Here is a 21,368-nt window from a genome sequence, read left to right on the forward strand (position 1 = left end):
CTTGACATACCAGTTGCTAAATACACTAGTCTCTCATTTACTCAAAGAGCCTTCTCTATTGCAGGACCAACTATTTGAATTCTTTTAGTAGAATTATGCTCTATTGCAGATCCTAAGGAATTTGAGAACATTAAAAACATATTTATTCACTCAGGCTTTTCACTCACAAGTGTAATAGTGAATTAGTTCGACAGCCAGATCCTATTACGTTTTAGCAGCATTTATTTCATGTTGATTCATGTATGTTTAATCTAATGTGTATATTATTGTTGTAACCTGTGCTGAACTTGAGGGGGGTGGGGTAGTGATTTTAAATATGAGTAATAGGATTCTAGGGGCTATTGGGATGTGAGAGAATCAAAGGGGCTTTGGAGGGGAGGGTAAGCAAAAAATGGGATGAAATGTGATTGTGGGTCTGTAACTTCTTTCCTATCTTTGCTCCTTCTCCACTCCCTTACTCAGTTTTCCTTTTCATCCTGATCTTCCCTTCTCCTAGAACAGGCAGGATGGTAGTCCTCACACATGGATGACATAATCAGATGAAGCCCAGCATGGAAAACTTGTCAAAGTTTCCAGAACTTTGATTAGGCATGCCCTATACTATGCATCCACGTGGAGTTACTCTTCAGTCTCTTTCCCCCCCACCCCCCTGCAGAGCTTTCATCTAGCGAATACTTGAGCTCATGGCTTTTTTTCTAAAAACTTGCTTGGAAAACTTTTCTACCAATAGTTTTTGTTTTTATTCACTTTTTTTTTTTTTTTGGGTGCGGGTCCCTCTTCAGTTCCCTCTGTCTGTGAGGTTTTTTGGCGGTTGGGTAAGTTGACTTTCACTCCTGTCCCCCCCACCATGGTGGCGGTGCCTTAGTGCCTGGTAGAGTCTATCACCCAGCTGTCTCTGCTTTCATTTTTGCCCTGTTCAGTTCATATCGTTCAGTGCCCGAAGACAATGTCCATCACGGATCCACACGATGTGTATCCTCTGCCTGGGGGCATCACATGTCATTCGGGGGGTGTTGCCTGTGTGACCAAATGACCCTGAAGGGACATAGCGCTCGCCTTGACTAGATGGAGAAGCTGTTCGGGGTGAGAGTCTGAGCCATCAGCATTGGTGGCATCGATGGCAAAGGACCATGGAGTCTCACCGAGCCATCGACATCAGTGGGAGCTGTCCACTGCATTGATGCTGTCTGCAGATGGGGTGCTGGGGACGGTCCCTGTCAATCTCTTCCAGCTGGAGGATAATGGGTTCGTCTTCGACCTCAGCACCAGGGAAAGACCAGGCTGAGCACTGAGGGAAGCTGAGGAAGCGTCGGCACCTGTCACCTTCGATGCACTGTGCTGGGCTCGGGTTAGTGCCAGCACTTGCTGTGATGCTGCCAAAGCGACTCCATGGCAAGGAGTGCCTGTCCTCCATCGATGCCAGGGGTCCATGACTGTCTCCACCGGTCCTGGTGTCAATCGTCGATCCACCGGGGATTCGAGGAAGATCTGTTCATCCCTCCTGCCTCCCAGTCCATTTTGGCATCAGTAACTTTTGAGGAGTAGTTGGAGCGTAGAGCCCAGCTGGTGGTCGATCGGGCACTGCAGGGCATCGAGCCAGCGGCAAAGGCGGTATCGGTCCCACGCTGTCCTGCTAGAACTGCTACTGGAACATCTCAATGTTCTTATCAGTGGTGGTCGAATTCTCTCTCAAGAGGGCCAATTGCTCTCGGATCCATGCCTTGGCATCTCCGGGGAAGGATCAGAGTCCTGGACGCTCTTGGGAGCAGGGCCGGCGGAAGCACTAGGCGAACTAGGCGATCGCCTAGGGTGCTGAGCATTAGGGGGCGCCGAGCCGCTGATGGCCAATGGCCGCCGGTGGACGTCATCCCAATAGCGGCTGAGCGGTGAACTACTGCTGTGCTGTGTGCCGAATACACACAGCAAGAAGATCGGCAGGGCCGTGGTGGAGCTCAAGTCACCACGGCCGGAAGAAAACAATCGCGTCTAAACATGCTGGTGCTCCAGCTCCTTCCTGCCCGCGCGGCCCCGGAAGAAAAATGTTGCCGGAGCCGCGCGGGCAGGAAGGAGGAGGTGCATCAGCCAATGCAGGAGCTTCTCCTCCTTCCTGCCCGCGCGGCCCCGGAAGAAAAATGTTGCCGGAGCCGCGCGGGCAGGAAAGAGGAGGAGCATCAGCCGCGTACAGAAGAGGAGCAGCGCAGCTCGAGAAGTCCGGGGCCGCTGCAGAGCCCATCCTGCAGCGGCAGTGAAGAGGAGGCCCAGAGGTGAGAGAGAGACTGAGGGTTTGTACAGTGTGTATGTGTGCGTGTATGAGATGAGTTGAGAGACTGTGTGTGGGAGTGAGGACCTGAATGTTTGCAGAGACAGCATGTGAGAGCCTCTGTGTGTGTGTGAGAGAGACAGCATGTGACAGTGAGAGCCTGTGCTTGAGCAAGACAGCATGTGGGAGTGAGAGAGAGCCTGTGTGCCAGAGTCAGACAGCATGTGCCAGTGAGAGACTGTGTGTATGAATGATTGTATGAGAGAGAGCATGTGACAATGAGAGCCTGTGCTTGAGCAAGACAGCATGTGGGAGTGAGAGAGAGCCTGTGTGCCAGAGTCAGACAGCATGTGCAAGAGAGAGACGGTGTATACATGATTGTATGAGAGAGAGCATGTGAGAGTGAGTGCCTGTGTATGTGTGTGTGTGTGAGAGAGAGAGAAAGCATGTGAGAATGAGAACCTGACTGTGTGTTTGAGGGAAGAAGACAGATGGAGAGAAAAGAAATATGTTATAAAAGGAATTGGCAAAAAAATAAGAAAGGGAAGGTGGAAAAAAAAAAAAGCCTGTGACCAACTGATTAGAAAACTAAGATCAGACAGCAAATGTAGAAAAAAATAAATTATTTTTTACTGATTGGAACATGTAATCTTTGGGAATGTGCAAGAGTAGCACTTTCTCTATGCGGATCTCACAATGTACCATGAGGCCTGCACAGAGGAGGCAGCAGAATGGGCTTCAGTGCCAATAGTAGCAATCAGCACCTCCGCAATAGCCATACAGCAACAGTGACAGTGGCAGCAGAGGAATGAGAGAGGCTCTGAGGTTGCTGGCAAAAGAAAGAGAGGGGGGGTCTTTGCCTTTAGTGTGTGCATGTGTATGAATGGGAGTTTGCCTGGCGGTGTATGTGTGTGAATGCATGGGTGCCTGCCTGAGGGTGTGTCTGTGTATGAGAATGAATGGGTGTCTTCCTGGGGTTTGTATGTGTGAGAATAGATGCCTGCCTGTTTGTGCTGTATGTGTGTGTGTGTGTGAGAATAAATTGGTGCCTGCCTGGGGGTCTGGGTGTGAGAATGAATGTGTGCATGCCTGGGGGATGGGGAGGGAGTGGTGTGAAAATGAATGGGAGCCCGCCTGGGGGTCAGTGTGAGAATGACTGGGAGCTTGCCTGTGTGTGTGTTTGTGTGAGAACGATTGGAAGCTTGCCTGGGAGTGTGTGTTTGTGTGTATGTGAGGGAGCCAGTGAGAGCATGAGTGTGTATGAGAAAATCCAGGGGAGTAAGAGTGTGGAGGGGGAGAGAGTGCCTTAGAGCCTGAGTGTGTCAGTGTCTGTGAGAGCGAGAGGTTATGGTTGGGTATAAGAGCATGAATGTGTATGTATGTGACAGTGTATGTGTGAGAGAGAATGGACATGTGAGTATGTGTGAGAGAGAGAGGATAACCTCAATCAAGAGCTCCCATGTATGGACAGCAGGGGCTTTTTAAAATCCTTATTAGTTTTAATTATTGTGTGTTATTTGATATATGTGCTGTTTTGAAATATTTTATTGGTTTTAGGAAATTGTAAAAAATGTATATGATTTTAATTAATAGAAATTCTATTTATCAGTAGTTTTAAAATATTATTTTATTAGTATGGTTTTACTATTATAACTGATGCTTTATGTTTCTTGATTTTATTTGTTTTATGAAGAATGGTGGTTCTGTTTTTCCATTGTTAATACACAGAGTCTGGCTTCTTGGGGTTTCCATTTCAGTTTTTTCTAATTTGTGCTCCTTTATTTTGTATTCTGTATTTGGTGAGGGTCTGTCTCTGCTCTGTGTGTGTGACCATGATGAGAGATTCTGCTAGCATAGGGATCTATAGCAATCGGGTTTGTTTTGTTTCCTCAGTAGGTGGAGTATTGGTATTCTAGGACCCAGTGTAATATTTACCCTTGCTTATTCACAGGTAGGGTTATTGTTGTTTGAGTCCTTGGTGTTATTACTGTTATGTTATGATGGGATTGCAGTATAGATTTTGAGTGTCTTTTTTGTGGTGTTTTGTGTTAGTTCACAATGTGCCTGGCAGTGGAAGCTGTTTGTGCTGCTGTTACTGTGAAGTGACACCAGAATTTGAAAATATCTTTCAGTATGATGAGCTGTAAGGGAAACATCCAAGCTCCATTGTTTGGGGGAATTTCAGTGGATGCACAGAGTTACAGAACTGGAGGTACAGGATTTATATTGACATTCTGTTCCTTCCTATATATTCCTGACTTCACTCTCATAGCCACATAGAATCAGTTGACTGAGGCTATCAACATAATTTTATAGTGTGAAACTGGCCAGCTTTTTAAAATAACGCAGAGGACCCTTTGGACTTTTTTATTAACACTTTTTTTTAATAACCAATTTTAAAGCAGGATCCATGCTATAGAGGTGGGTGAGATGAAGAAATGTCATTTTGGCACCCCCCCCCAATTCTTCTGTCTGGAGACACCACTGATTTTCTGTGACCTTAAGCATTAGTACAAGAAGGATTAAGGGGGGATGCTGGAGAGGCACACACATGCATTGGCCCCCGGGCACCGGAGACCCTTGGTACGCCACTGGGTGCGAGCCATATGGAGCCGCAAGTGGTGGCAAAGAGGAGTGGAGTTTGGCAGGCCGCAAGCAGTGCCCAACCTGCTTGCGACCCAGAAAACCCCAGTCAGCGGGCGTGATCGAGAATGAGGTAAGGGTCGGGGCCAAGACCGGGGGGGCGCAAGGGAGAAGGCTCGCCTAGGGCGCCAAATCCCCTTGCACCGGCCCTGCTTGGGAGGAAGATCTTTCAGGGAGCTATACTCTTTGCCCGCATTGCCTCCTACTAGCTCTATATATGAGCCAATATTCTCGCAACTTCTGGAAGCAAGTGCAGGAGGCGGCCGAGCAGCAAGCCACTTTTCTGTCGCTGGTGCATCAGGGCCTGGAGTACGAAAAACACAAGGTGATTTCAAAATGGCAGCGAGAGTATCTACGGTGGGAATCGGTGCTCATAGAATGGCATGGCTGCGGACCTTGGATCTCCACCCAGTGGTACAGGAAAGACTCACTGACCTGCAGTGCACTGGGGAGAATCTCTTTGGAGACAAAGTGAGGGACCTGATGGCCCAGCTGCGGGATCACCATGAGACCCTCCAGCATCTCTCTGCCAGCACTTCGGATCCGCCCTCCTCAGCCAGGAGGTCTGCGAAGCTGGGTCAGAGGAGGTCTTTCTATCGCCAGAGGAAGTACTATCCTCTGATCCCTTGCTCCCAATCGCAGAGGATGAGCTCTTGCAGCCATCCCAGGCAGCAGCGAGTTCCCAAACCCTAACAAATGCCTCAGCCAAATCCTGGAATGGGATTTTGACTGGATTGTAGGGAGCATAAGCCAGCTGCTCTTACCCGAGATGCAGGAGGGGCAGGTTACAGTTCTTTGCGAATCAGTGGCCCAGTATAACCTCGGACCAGTGGGTTATATCCATCGTCCGTCAAGGGTACCGACTGAATCTATTAGGTGTCCCGCCAAATTCCCCCCCCCCCACCCTGCCTGTTCAGGGGGCCAGTAGTGTATCAGGAGGTACTATGAATGGAGCTCTCCTCCCTCTTAATGGACGGAGCAGTTGAGCCTGTATTACCAGGGCGAAAAGGGTGGGGATTCTACTCCAGGTACTTCCTGATTCCAAAGAGAACAGGGGAACTCCATCCCATCCTAGACCTGAGGGCCTTGAACAGGTTTCTCAAAAAGAAAAAGTTCAAGGGCTTTGAATACTGTCAGAATAAAGGTCTTTTCCATATACCAATCTTGCTGTTCTTGGTCACTACACAGCTATATTGGATCGGCTTCCAGTTTGTTTTTTGGGTCCATCCCTAGATTTAAAGGACACGTCACCTACATAGTGATCTTCCCAGGTCACAGGAAGTTTCTCAGATTTGTGGTGGGGAAAACACCACTTCCAATATGAAATGTTGCTGTTCGGGCTAGCGTCGGCCTTACGTGTCTTTACAAAGTGCCTGGCCATGGCAGGGGCGCACCTCTGCAGGCTGGGAATGCATGTTTCCCCTGTCTGGACAATTGGCTGATCAAGAGCGCCTCTCAGGCAGGGGCAAAACGGTCCATACATTTGACCATCTCAGCCCGTCACCTCAATTGGTAGTCATAGGATCCCTGCTAGACACGGCTCAGGCAAAAGCCTTTCTGCCGTGCTCCAGGGCGTTCAACTTGGTGTCTGTAGCAGAGGTGATTCAACAGAATCAGCAGGTATCAGCTCGGCACATGTTAAGATGTTGGGCCTCATGGCCGCCACCATCTATGTTACTTCCTTGGCATGTTTACACATGCGCAAAGCCCAATGGACCTTGAGGGCACCATGGTGCCAGGAAACACAGGATCTCCAGGCTTGCACCTGCATCACTCTGTCTCTCGGGATTCCTTGTCCTGGTGGCGGGTTCTCTCAAATTTGGAGCAGAGAATACCTTTTCAAATTCTCCCCACCTAAATTGTCCTTGCCATGGATTCGTCCAGCCTGGGGTGGGGTGCTCAAGTAGACTGGCTTCGCATCCAGGGTCTGTGGGTCCGCCCAGGAAGCACAATATCAAATCAACTTCCTGGAGCTCCGGGTGATCAGGTATGCTCTGTGGGCTTTCAGAGATTGGATGTCCAACAAAATCGTCCTGATTCAGACAAGCAACCAAATAATAATGTGGTATGTCAACAAGCAGGGAAGCACAGGGTCATTCCTCCTGGGTCAGGAAGCGGTCCAGATCACAAGGGATGGTGGAGCCTTCAAGCCCCACAAGTGGTTTCTGGAACAGGGGTTGGTGAATCGGATCTTCAATCTCTGGGGATGGCCAGACGTGGATTTGTTCATGTCCCCCTGCAACAGGAAGGTGACTCAGTTTTGCAAGCCAGCCTCGTATGCCTTTGTTCGCCATTGGGGCAAGGGCTTTCTGTATGCGTATCCTTTGATTTCTTCTTGTAACAAAGACTCTCCCGAAGCTTTGACAGGACTGAGGGACTATGATTCTCATAGCCCCTCATTGGCCGAGACAGGTCTGGTTTCCACTCCTTTGGGAGTTGTCCTTCCAGAAACTGATCAGTCTGGGGGCTTCCCCAGACCTCATGATGCAAGATCAAGGCAGGCTGCGGCATCCCAATCTCTAAGCCCTGTTGCTCACAGCCTAGGTGTTGAGAGGTTAATTTTGCAGCCGCTTGATCTTTCCGAATATATGTCTTGGGTCCTGGTAGCTTCTAGAAAGCCTTCCTATTGACTGAAGTGGAGGATGTTTTTCCGTTTAGTGTGAGCTAAAGGCCCTAGATCCTTTCTCCTGCCTCCCACAAAAACTGCTTGATTATCTTCTGCACTTATCAGAGGGTGGCCTAAAAACCAACTCCGTTAGAGTTCATCTGAGTGCAGTTGGCGCATACCACTAAGGTGTAGATGGGAAGCCTATCTTTGTACAGCCTATAGTTGTATGCCTTTTTGGCTAGGCCCCTAAGGCCTCTCACTGTGTCTTGGGACCTCAACATGGTACTAGCCCAACTGATGAAAGCTCCTTTTGAGCACTGCATACCTGTGACCTAAAGTACCTGACCTGGAAAGTAATATTTTTTGGTGGCAGTCACTTCAGTGAGCAGGGTTAGCGAGCGCCAGGCCTTAGTGACTTATTTACCTTATACCAAATTTTATCATGATAGGGTGCGTACGCAAGACCACCCCTATGTTCCTGCCTAATGTGGTGATGGACTTCCATCTTAACCAGTCAATCATCCTGCCAACATTCTTTCCCAGGCCCTATTCACATGAAGGTGAATGAGCACTGAACAGTTTAGACTGCAAGAGAGCCTTAGCCTTCTACCTGGAGTGGACAGAAGCCCATAGACAGTCCACCCAACTTTTCATTTCTTTTGACAGGTAATGGAACCCACAAGGGAGGGAGCTATACTCGACTTAGTTCTCACTAATGGAGATAACGTCTCTAATGTCCAGGTGGGTGTCCACCTCAGCACCAGTGATCATCATACAGTATGGTTTCATATCACAAATAGGATACGGAGAAGTAGCACGAAGACTCAAGTTTTGCAGTTCAAAAACACGGACTTTGATGAAATGGGGAAGTACCTGGAGGAAGAACTAGAAGGCTGGGAGAATGAGAGATTTGTGGAACAGTGGACCAAACTAAAAGGAGCAATTACTAAGGCAACTAATCTATATGTTAGAAAAGTAAAGAAAAGCAAGAGAAAAATGAGACCTATCTGGTTCTCAAAGGAGGTGGCTGACAAAATAAAAGCTAAAAGAACAGCGTTCAAGAAATATAAAGAATCCCAAAGAGAAGAACACAAGGAAGAATATCTAGTGGAACTGAGGGAGACAAAGAAAGCAATCAAGAAAGCGAAAATTCAAGTGGAAGAAAGGATCGCCAAAGAGGTAAAGCAAGGTGACACAACATTTTTCAGATACATCAGTGAAAGGAGAAAAGTCCAAAGTGGTATACTGAAATTGAAAGGTGAAAAGGATCAATGGGTGGAGACAGATGAAGAAATGGCAGAATTATTAAACGAATACTTCAGTTCTGTGTTCACTAAAGAAGACCCTGGAGAAGGACAGTCGCTAGTTAACAAGAAAATAGAGGGGAATGGAGTAGATGTAACTCCATTTACAGTAGAGAATGTATGGCAAGAGCTGGGGAAACTGAAAGCGGACAAAGCCATGGGGGCCTGATGAGGTTCATCCCAGGATACTGAGGGAGCTCAGAGATGTGCTGGCAGGTCCACTGTGTGACCTGTTCAATAGATCCCTAGAAATGGGAATGGTGCCGAGTGATTGGAGAAGAGCGGTGGTGATCCCGCTTCACAAGAGTGGAAACAGAGAGGAGGCTGAAAACTACAGACCAGTTAGCCTCACCTCGGAGGTGGGAAAAGTAATGGAGTCGCTGTTAAAAGAAGGAATAGTGAACAGTCAGAAGAATTGCTGGACCAGAGGCAGCATGGATTCACCAGGGGAAGAATCCTGTCAGACAAATCTGACTTTTTTGACTGGGGTAAACAAGGAATTGGATCAAGGAAGATCACTCGATGTCATCTACTTGGACTTCAGCAAGGCTTTTGACATGGTCCCGCACAGGAGACTGGTGAATAAAATAAGAAGCTTGAGAGTGAGTGCCAAGGTGGTGACCTGGATTGCAAACTGGTTGACTGACAGAAGATAATGTGTGATGGTAAATGGCACTTACTCTGAAGAGAGAGCGGTGTTGAGCGGAGTGCCGCAGGGGGTCGGTGTTGGGACCGGTCCTGTTCAACATCTTTGTGAGCGACATTGCGGAAGGGATAAAAGGTAAGGTTTGTCTTTTTGCAGATGACACTAAGATCTGCAATAGAGTGGACATGCCGGAAGGAGTGGAGAGAATGAGACTGGATCTAAGGAAGCTGGAAGAGTGGTCAAAGATATGGCAGCAGAGATTCAATGCCAAGAAGTGCAGAGTCATCCATATGGGGTATGGAAAACCGAATGAACTGTATTTGATGGGGGGAGAAGGGCTGATGTGCACGGGGCAAGAGAGAGACCTTGGGGTGATAGTGTCTAACGATCTGAAGTCAGCGAAACAATGTGACAAAGCGATAGCTAAAGCCAGAAGAATGCTGGGCTGCATAGAGAGGAATATCGAGTAAGAAAAGGGAAGTGATTATCCCCTTGTACAGGTCCTTGGTAAGGCCTCACCTGGAGTACTGTGTTCAGTTCTGGAGACTGTATCTCCAAAGAGACAGAGACAAAATGGAGGCAGTCCAGAGAAGGGCGACCAAAAAGGTGGAAGGTCTTCATCGAATGACTTATGAGGAGAGATTGAAGAATCTAAATATGTACACCCTGGAGGAAAGGAGGAGCAGAGGTGATATGATACAGACTTTCAGATACTTGAAAGGTTTTAATGATCCAAACACAACGACAAACCTTTTCTGTCGGGAAAAAATCAGCAGGACCAAGGGTCACGATTTGAAGCTCCAGGGAGGAAGACTCAGAACTAATGTCAGGAAGTATTTCTTCACGGAGAGGGTGGTGGATGCCTGGAATGCCCTTCTGGAGGAAGTGGTGAAGACCAGAACTGTGAAGGACTTCAAAGGGGCATGGGATAAACACTGTGGATCCATAAAGTCTAGAGGACGTGAATGAAGAGTGGGTGGCTCGCGGGAATGACGGCTACTACCTGGAGATAATACCCTTATTCAATAAACATTCACACGGTTAATGCGACTCCAACGTTGCTCTAAGCTTCAACGGCAAGAGGAAATGTGGAAAAAGATTTGCATTCACAAAAAGCGGGGAGTAGCTTGCTTGTTATGGCGGTTACTACCCCAAAGCAGATAAGTCTGATACTTCACTTTCAATGCATAACCAGCATAGCTCTCTGCTTCAACGGCAGGGGAGAAAATCTGATACTCATGCATATCCAGCATAGCTCTCTGCTTCAACGGCAGGGGGAATGAAGAAAAGTGGATCTATATTCAGACAACCAACAAGGACTGAATCACATGGTCTGGGTAAACAAGCATGGGTGTAGCTTGCTTTTGCGGCAGTTACCACCCCTAACTAATTAAGCTAGATATTTCAATTAGATGCAGCTCCAACACTGCTCTTTGCATTAATGGTGGGGGTGGAAGGGAAATAGAACCAAAGGGTTACTAAGAGCCAAGAGTAACAGACAAGTATGAGAAAAAAAGTGTGAAGCTTGCTGGGTAGACTGGATGGGCTGTTTGGTCTTCTTCTGCCCTCATTTCTATGTTTCTATAATAGACTGGGAGTTGCCGTTGGCTAGGAGATTGCATCTCCTTCTGTTGTGCCCAGGCAGGATTGCATGTTGGGGTCATGTCAAGGCTCATTCTGTCAGAGCCTTGACATGACCCCTTGTGACATGACCCCTTGTGAGCAGCTCCGTGGAGGAGATCTGCAAAGCTGCAACATGGAGTTCTCTCCATACATTCACATCTCACTACTGTCTGGATAGGGATGACCAACATGACAGTAGGTTTGGCCAGCTGTCCTCCAGAATCTGTTTGAAGTGTAGAACCCAACTCTCCCTACCTAGGGCCCATTGTTTGGGTTCAGGCTGTCTCCCCCTCTGTTACCAATAGCATGGTTGTTGTGCTCGTTGGCACCTGGTTGGTGTCTATTGTTCCCCCTTTTGTGTTGGGGAGCAGCCTGTAGCTAGGGATTCACCCATGTGTGAGGACTACTATTTTGTTTGTCCTAGGAGAAGGAGTTGCTTACCTGTAACAGGTGTTCTAGGATATCAGGATGTTAGTCCTTATGAAACCTGCCCACCACCCTGCGGAGCTGGGTTTCTCCTAATTTTTTATTATTTTATTTTTATCGTAATTCTATGTTATGAGACCGAAGAGGGACCCCGCGTGGATGTGTGGTATAGGGCATGCTCAGTATGCCTAGTTAAAGTTCTGGAAACTTTGACATAAGTTTTTCGTGCTGGACTCCATCTGTTGATGTCACCCATGTGTGAGGACTAACATCCTGCTGTCTTAGGGGAACATCTGTTACAAGTAAGCAACTCTGCTTTCTTCTCCCACCCCATCTACAATACTTCCTTTTTTCCCCATTTGTGATTCCTCTTCCCTCATTCCCTTTCCTTATCCTTGATTTCTCTGACCTCTCCTCCCTCTGTGCCTCTATTCTCCTCCATCTCTTATCCCTCATCCCTCTCCTCCTCCTGCCTAAGATTTATTCATTTCCCTCTTCTGAGATTTCCTTTCTCCCCATTCCAGATCCCATCCCCTCTTTCTCGCAAACCCTAATCACTAAGATCCCTTTTCCTCTAATAAAGAACCAGATTAACTGGACATAGAAATGTCAGAAGAAAACTTTATTTTTATTAAGTAAAAAAGCAAACATGTTTTAAATTGCATATATACAAAATTATGTAAATTTGCCACATAATTGCTGCAGAATTTGTAACTCTTGCCAAAGAATCTTGAAAAATCTGTCTCGGGGAACAGAGGCTCTGGCTATAGGACTGTAAAGACTTGTCACAGAGTAAGGAAGCATGCACAGTGTTTCCTGTTTTGCCGTATGGACTTGGCGGTGTGGTCTGAGCTGGGCAAACTCTCTTAATAGTTGGCCCATCCAGTCTGTCCAGTTATTCCGGTCCATGCTGCTAAGGATATGTGCCAGCTGTAGAAACTTGGCTGATTGTAATATATATATATTTTTTTTTGCATGTGTATGCATTTGTGGTTGTTAGTCTGTAGGGGAAAATAAATTATGTACTACAATAAAAGTCCCTTTGCACAATCCTGCACAAAAGAGTGTACAACTGTAAATGCAGTCAATATCCAGCAATGCTCTCTGAAGTGTAATGCTTCCAAAGCAGTTCTGGCAGAAAGCAGCAGTTTCTTTTCCCTGGCTATGCGTGGAGTGGACTCCAGCTAGCAAGTCTTCCCTCCCCTGCCTTGCTTCCAGGATGAAGGGCTGTCACTGCAATCTTCAGTGGGTCCCAGCCTGCAGCCCCTGGTGTCATAAATACAGTTTTTTGGACCTGTGGGTGGTTTCCACCAGTACAGCAGGGCTCCCCCCATGTCCTCTGCAAAGCCCATGCAGGCTTCAGTGCCTATAGTAGGAAATACAGTATTCAGACCTGCAAAAGAGTTCTTATAGACTGGCAATCTCTCTCTATGCCACTGCTGAACTCTCTACAATGGTTTACTGAAATGTGTTGTTCATTCTGCTGCCAGTTGGTAACTGGATGTCCCTTTCATGCCCATGTTGCTCCCATTTTGCACAATCTACACTGGCTACCAAACAGAGGATTAAGTTTAAAGGTTCTTGATCGTGGTCCATTGGATATTATATGGAGATTTTTCATAATATCTAAGGGCTTTAGTGTCTCTCTACTGCCCCCCTAAATTCAGTCTAGAGATTGAAGCTGGTAGACAAGGAGAAACAGATGGAGTTAAGCACTGCTCTCCTCCTGCCAAAGGTAAGGGGGAGAGAATCAAATTGTGAGGCCTGGATCTTTTGTCCAAATTAATTCTCCTGTAGGCATGGCCCTTGGAATCAAGACTATGGAACACTGATGTTTTAGCACCTTTGTATTGCTCTTATGGAAATGGGACTTTAAAAAGTAATTTTATAATAGATCTGTTTAAATCATATAGTTATCAGCTCATGAAATATGGATCTAGCAGAGGCGATGGATTGGCTTCTTTATGATAGACTAAACAGGTTAGGGCTTTTCAGCTTGGAGAAGAGATGACTGAAGGGATATAATAGAGGTTTATACAATCAGGAGTGGAATGGAACAGTTATGTACTTTTTCAGATAGTTTAAAGACAAGGGAAATCTTCATAAAATTAATGGATAGCATATATAAAGCACATAGAGTGAAAAAATATTTTATCCTATGTACAATTAAGCTATGGAATTTGTTGCCAAATAATGTGGTCAGCGTAAGTTTTTAAAAATGTTTGGATACTGTTCTGGAAGAAAAGTCCACAAATAATTATTAGCTGGTTTATTCCAGGGAGTGGGCAACAAAAAATGGATCTACTGTGTGCAGTCTTCCAGGTACTTGCTGGAGATCTGCATTGACCACTGTCTGAAACAGGATGATGGGCTCGATGAACTCTTGATCTGAACTAACATGGCACCTCATATGTTCTAGAACAGGGTAGGCACCTGTGGTCTTCAAGTGCCACAAACTGGTTTGGTTTCAGGATGTCCACAATGAATATGTGTGAGAGAATTCTTCATCAACAAGTAGGCATGAATTAGCCATAACATGTAGGTGATGTCATCTAGCAATGCTGAACAGACCCAGCTCTGAGTACTGTAAAAATTCTGAGCATGCATGAGAGTTCCTGCACATGCACACTTATTTGCGAACCCCCTGTCTTTGAGCTTCCGCATGGATATTTCTGGTCTCTTTTTCTTGCAGATATTTTCTGTTTTTGCCTTTATGCTTTTATTCTGTCTTGCTGCTTTGTTGTTGGTAACCCTTGAAACGGAACGTAGATTCTTAAAAATGTAGTTGAGTATGGACAAAGCCAGGAAATCCACAGGCCTTAAGACCTGTTTCTGTGGGCACCGGATATCCTTCAGAGATGCTCACTCAATCCATTATCACTGGACCATGACTGAGGGACCTGAATATGTATACCTTGGAGGAGAGAAGAGAATGGGAGATATGATACAGCCGTATAAACTCATGTAAAGAATTAATGATGCATAGGAATCAAATCTTTTCTAATGGAAAGAAAGCTGTAGAAATATGGGACATAATATGAAGCTCCAAGGGATTAGACTTAGGATTAACATCAAGAAAGATTCCATCTTCGGCCAGTCTGTGCTACGCAACTTATTTGTGAACTGAGGTACCAACATCCTTCTGCCAACGCGGTAGGGTTCAGGATGCACTTTACCACATTCCACCCCAGTTCTTGTGCCTGTTGCACGTCTTTGGATATATTTGGTGCATTGCTCGGGCATCCTCAGCTCGGTACTTACCCATATGTGAGGACTACCATCCTGCTTGTCTTGTGAGAAAGCAGAGTTGCTTACATGTAACAAATGTTCTCACAGGCCAGCAAGATGTTAGTCCTCACGAAACTTTTCAATATATTTATAAATGATCTGGAAAGAAATACGAGTGAGATAATCAAATTTGCAGATGACACAAAATTGTTCAGAGTAGTTAAATCACAAGCAGCTTGTGATAAATTGCAGGAAGACCTTGTGAGACTGGAAAATTGGGCATCCAAATGGCAGATGAAATTTAATGTGGATAAGTGCAAGGTGATGCATATAGGGAAAAATAACCCATGCTATAATTACACAATGTTGGGTTCCATATTAGGTGCTACAACCCAAGAAAGAGATCTAGGCGTCATAGTGGATAATACATTGAAATCGTCGATTCAGTGTGCTGCGGCAGTCAAAAAAGCAAACAGAATGTTGGGAATTATTAGAAAGGGAATGGTGAATAAAACGGAAAATGTCATAATGCCTCTGTATCGCTCCATGGTGAGACCGCACCTTGAATACTGTGTACAATTCTGGTCGCCGCATCTCAAAAAAGATATAATTGTGATGGAGAAGGTACAGAGAAGGGCTACCAAAATGATAAGGGGAATGGAACAGCTCCCCTATGAGGAAAGACTAAAGAGGTTAGGACTTTTCAGCTTGGAGAAGAGATGGCGGAGGGGGGATATGATAGAGATGTTTAAAATTATGAGAGGTCTAGAACGGATAGATGTGAATCGGTTATTTACTCTTTCGGATAATAGACTAGGGGGCACTCCATGAAGTTAGCATGGGGCACATTTAAAACTAATCGGAGAAAGTTCTTTTTTACTCAACGCAAAATTAAACTCTGGAATTTGTTGCCAGAGGATGTGGTTAGTGCAGTTAGTATAGCTGTGTTTAAAAAATGATTGGATAAGTTCTTGGAGGAGAAGTCCATTACCTGCTATTAAGTTCACATAGAGAATAGCCACTGCCATTAGCATTGGTAACATGGAATAGACTTAGCTTTTGGGTACTTGCCAGGTTCTTATGGCCTGGATTGGCCACTGTTGGAAACAGGATGCTGGGCTTGATGGACCCTTGGTCTGACCCAGTATGGCATTTTCTTTTTTTTCTTAACCCGCCCGCCACCCCGCAGAGTTGGGTTCGCTTACAATTTATTATTTTATTTTTTGCTTGTATTTTTTACTATAAGATGAGACTGAAGGGGGACCCCTGCTGGCTTCAGGATTAGTGCTAAGCTGGGCATGCCCAGTAGGTGCCAGTCAAAGTTCTGGAAACTTTGACAAAAGTGTTCCATGATTGGGCTCCATCCTGATGATGTCGCCCATATGTGAGGGCTAACATCCTGCTGTCCTGTGAGAACATCTGTTACAGGCAAGCAGTTCTGCTTTTTTTTTCACTCAACACACAATAAAGCTCAGGAATTTGTTGCCAGAGGATGTGGTTAGTGCAGTTAGTGTAGCTGGATTCAAAATAAGGTTTGGATCGGTTCTTGGAGAAGTCCATTAACTGCTGTTAATCAAGTTTACTTAGGGAATAGCCACTGCTATTGATTGCATCAGTAGCATGGGATCTTCTTGGTGTTTGGGTAATTGCTAGGTTCTTGTGGCCTGGTTTGGTCTCTGTTGGAAACAGGATGCTGGGCTTGATGGACCCTTGGTCTGACCCAGCATGGCAATTTCTCATGTTCTTATGTTCATTCTTTCTACCCCTTCAGGTGTATCTACTTTGTTGCAGATCTTCGTGTCATTTGCAAAAAGGCAAACATTTTTTTCATTTTAACCCTTCCGCAATATCACTCAAAAAAATATTGAACACAACTGCCTCAGAACCTGCTCAGAGGAGAGAAGAGTCACAAGTAAAGTGCCTTGAGGCACTTTACTTGTGACTCTTCTCTCCTCAGAGCAGGTTCCATTTACCACTACTCTGCCATCTGTCAACAAATTTGTAATCCATTCCTCTACCTTGGGATCCATTCCCAGGCTTTTCATTGTGTTCATGAGTCTCCTACTTGGGACCGTATCAAAAACTTTACTGAAATCCAGGTAAATCATGTCAAGTGCTTATCAGAGATCTAATTCTCTAGTCATCCAATCAAAAAAAAAAAGATTTGTTTGACAGGACCTTCCTTTGGTAAAACCATGTTGCCTTGGATCCAGCAGCCCATTGGATTGTAGATGGTTGATTATCCTTTCCTTCAGCAGAATCTCCATTAATTTTCCCACCACCAACATAAGGCTAACCGGCTTATAGTGTCCAGTCTCTTTCCTGTTACCACTTTTGTGAACTGGGACCACAGTCACAGTTCTCCAGTCTGCATGGCATTGGATGAGGCACCAAGAAGAACCCATTCAGGGTCTTCCTTCTTGGAACTGAAGATTCGTGCCATCAATGCAAGGACCTGCTGGAGTGGGTCCTTCATCGATACCAGGTCCCATCCTTCATGATTCGGAAGATCCCTATGGCACTGATTCTAGACCTAGGAATGACTAGGGCTCCATATGTCATCTGTACAGAGCTCACATTCTAAGGTGTAGTCAACACACTTTGTATTACAAACCAAGATGACATTGATTGTGTTGGAGCAGAGCACTTCAGCACATAAACCCAAAAGTCCCACTCTGGTTACAATGGCATGGGAAGGAGGCTCTGCCAGTGCCATCCATGGATCAAGATCTCGTTCAACAGGATTTGCTGACACTAGTGTAGAGTACTGTAACAGCCAGATTGCAGTGCCAGAAATGATCAGGACACAACACAGAGTGAAATACAAAAAGCTTTATGTATATATGTATAATCTCAAGCAAATATACAGGTGAAGCACTAATGCACCAATTTAAATATAAAAACAATTTTATTTAAATATGTAACACACACCTTAACTTAGTAAAATACAATTACAAAAATGCAATTATAAGATCAATCTTAAACACAAATAAGATAGCATATCTCAAAAAATAGAAAGATACAAAAATAGCAAAATACAAATTGCTGATGAAAAGTCCTTCAATGGCTCACTTCTTATAGAGCCCTTAATTGTACTAGATCTGTAATCATTCAAAACTTGCACAGCATGTCTAGCTGTAGAGAATAAATATAGAAAATCCTTTTCCTCTAATTAGTCATTTTTTTTCTCCCCAGAGTTATATATTTATATATATATATATATATATATATATATATATATATATATATATATATATATATATATATATATATATATATATATATATATATATATATATATATATATATATATATATATATATATATATACACACACACACACACACACACACACACACACACACACACACACACACACACACACACACAGAGTACTGGCATGAGCACTTGTACTCTATTTTAAACAAAGAAGTGGATTTATTACATTCTGTCACACATGATTGTACCAAATAACAACCAAACTCAGCCTTCCTCCTTTATACTTGATCTGAAAGGAATAAAAAAAGAGCCCCTTCACTGGGGCCTCTGAAGCTAGCAGGATTAGCTGTATCAATCATTGTCCCATCAAATCTCCTTGACCCTTGGGATGAGAGCATGATTTTAGTGGTGGATAAATCCAGAAGTTCTAAAAGTGGACTTCTCGCTGCACATGCCACTGTATCAAGTGACTCCAGTCTGCTGACACCTCCGCCAAGGGTGGGAGGCTCATACCAGTGGAGCATGGACTTGGAAATTGTGGTCCCCAGTGGCAAGTCATCTAGAAATCAAGCACCTGGAACTGCAAGATATCTGCTGTGCTTTATGGGCTTCCTCTCACCTTCTTTCAAGAAAAAGAATCTTGATGCAGACAAAAAGCAAAGTAGCCATGTTCTACGTGTTCTTATGCTTTCTGCCAGGAGCCCCTCCAAATCTGGTCATCGGCATAATGACATAGGCCATGAGGAGATGGACATTATCTTCTGGGAATACAGAATATGTTGGCAGATCACCTCGACAGAGTTTTACAACTGTGTGAGTGGTCTTTGAATCAAGAAATTGCAGATGACTTCAGTTGCCGAGTAAGGCTAATGATTGACCTGTTCATTTTGGAAGACAACAGAAAGTTGAAGTTCTGCTCCATGCGTCTGAGCAGCTGCAGATCAGCTCCTGACGCTTTTGTGCTAGACTTGGCCGTCAATCTACTGTAGGTGTACCTACTGATTCCTCTAATCACCAAGACTGTCCAGAAAAAGCAAGGATAATCCTTATATCACCGGCCCTAGCACATTAAGTATGGTATCCATATCTTGTTTATCATTTCATTCTCTGGTTCCATGGGGAACAACTCAAAATCTCATCACACAGGAGGATGGCGGGCTCTGCCATCTGAAACTGTCATCGCTGGCCCTAATGGCATGAATGTTGAATGCACAATATTCTCCTTCCCAAAGAAGGGAAGGTTGTTATGATTTTCTCCAGGAAACCTTCAACTAGAAGATCCTATGCTTTCAAACTGAAGAGGACTAGCCATCTGCATATCCTGTGCCTGAGGGACTTGCCTCTGGCCTTAACATCTCTTCAGTCAAAGTTCATCTCGATGCCATTGTAGTAAATTGCCCTCGGGTTGAAGTGGCTCTGGTCTCTCGTCTCTCTCTTCTTTTTAATATTAAAGTGCATGAAAGGATTGTGGCATTCTAAATCTACAGTCAGTAAACCTCCAGTTCCATGGCACCTCAGTGTTGCTCAACTCAAACACCCTTTCAGACCTCTAAAGTCAATGGACTTGAAGTTTATCACCTGGAAAGTTTTTTTCTTTAGACTGTCACTTCAGTTCAAAGAGTATGTGAACTACAGGCTCTGGTTTCATATTCACCATACCTTCAGTTTTTTCATAATAGGGTGGTTCTAAAAACTCATCCCAAGTTCCTTCCAAAGGTTACTTCTGCATTTCACATTAATAAAGCCATTGTACTACCTACATTCTTTTGAAAACCACATATCCACAAAGGAGAATGGGCTCTTCACTCCTTTGACTGGCGTATTACCTAAAGACTCAACCTCACAGTCAACATCTCAACTGTTCATGTCCTTTTTGTTCCCAATAGATTGGGAAAGGCAGTTACCAAATGATCTCTGTGTAATTGGTAGGAGGACACAGTAGCACACTGTTTACACACTGGCTTGCTTACTAATTACAGACTCTGTCAAGTGAGAGCCATGGTGACTTCAGTGGCTTATCTCAGGGCCATATCTGTTAAAGACATTTACAAAGCTGCTACTTGGTCATCTGTTCATACCTTCACATCCCACTACTGTCTGGATATGCCCCAAGGAGATAGTAACTTTGGCAAGCAGTTCTGCTCAGCCTGTTCATCCAGTAGTCTACTCTCCATTTGATGGGACTGGGTTGTCGTTAAGTAATTGCTCTGCAACTCACAGCTTGGGATTCTGCACGTATAATTGCTAATTCATGCCTGCCTGTCGATGCAGAAAATAGGTTTGCTTACCTGTAAACAGTGTTCTTAGACAGCAGAATGAATTAGCCATTCTTAATACTTGCCAGCCTCCTTGGAGAGTCGACTACCTTGCTAAAGCTTAAGCTGTAAAAGGGAGGGAACATGAACATAAGAACATAAGAAAATGCCATACTGGGTCAGACCAAGGGTCCATCAAGCCCAGCATCCTGTTTCCAACAGTGGCCAATCCAGGCCATAAGAACCTGGCAAGTACCCAGGTGAGGTGATGTGCACTTGTAGGCACTCGCTTGCATGCTCAGTAAGGTCTTGAGCTCTGAAAGCCTGGTCTGTCTGTGCTGTTGGATGACATTACTGATGCATTATGGCTAATTCATGCTGCTATCTATGGAGAACCCTGTTTACAGGAAAGCAACCTGCTTTGCATGCATTACCTCCATTGTATTCAAATATGTCAATTATATTCATTGTGGATAAACTAGAGCTGTTTGCGGCGCTCTACTGTTCTAGGATGTGAACAGGCTGTGTTGAAAGAGTCCCAGTAATATGGCGAGAAGGCACATAGTGCGCTGAATAAGGGCATGCCAAACAAAAGGATTAAAGGGAAGGCACAAGATCTCTAGATTGAAGAAACCTTGGGGCTTTCAAATATAAAATGTGGCAGAAAAACTTTTCTAAGTGCTCTCATAGAATTTGTATCTGAGAAATAAAGGTTAACAAGTAAAAACAGAAAAAAATATTTAAGATACCTTTTTATTGGATTAACTTAGTTATCTTCTTATATATTTGTTTTGTTTGTACTTGTTAACCTTTATTTCTGTTCATTCAAGTGGATTAACATGGCAGCCAAACAACAAGTGTGTATCTTGATGGTAACAGTAAGATCTTCCTAGACCAAAACTAAGCACTTTCTAATATAAAGGCTCACCAGACAAGCCCAGTTACTTATATTCAATGCTTTTCTGCTTGAGTGGATTTCCAGCAGACAGTGAATATGCTATGTGGGATTCTAATAAGGCTGTCTAGCTGGGGTCTGTCTTTTAAGGTAGGAAAAGCCATCAAGTGCAGAGTGCCTTTGTGCAGTTTCCCTCCCTTCTCCATCCCCTTCCTTGATGTGAACGGCAGTGACCTTTGAATTGAAGCAGTGTTCATAGGG

General features: G+C 44.8%; 1 protein-coding gene across 3 annotated transcripts in view; it reads left to right on the forward strand.

The window, feature by feature from the left end:
• The window catches only part of FARP2 (FERM, ARH/RhoGEF and pleckstrin domain protein 2), a 354,029-nt gene that overhangs the window by 125,128 nt on the left and 207,533 nt on the right, over window positions 1–21,368 (forward strand). The gene's annotated exons all lie outside the window — the stretch shown is intronic.

Source organism: Rhinatrema bivittatum, chromosome 9, assembly GCF_901001135.1.
Source record: "Rhinatrema bivittatum chromosome 9, aRhiBiv1.1, whole genome shotgun sequence".
Taxonomy (NCBI): domain Eukaryota; kingdom Metazoa; phylum Chordata; class Amphibia; order Gymnophiona; family Rhinatrematidae; genus Rhinatrema; species Rhinatrema bivittatum.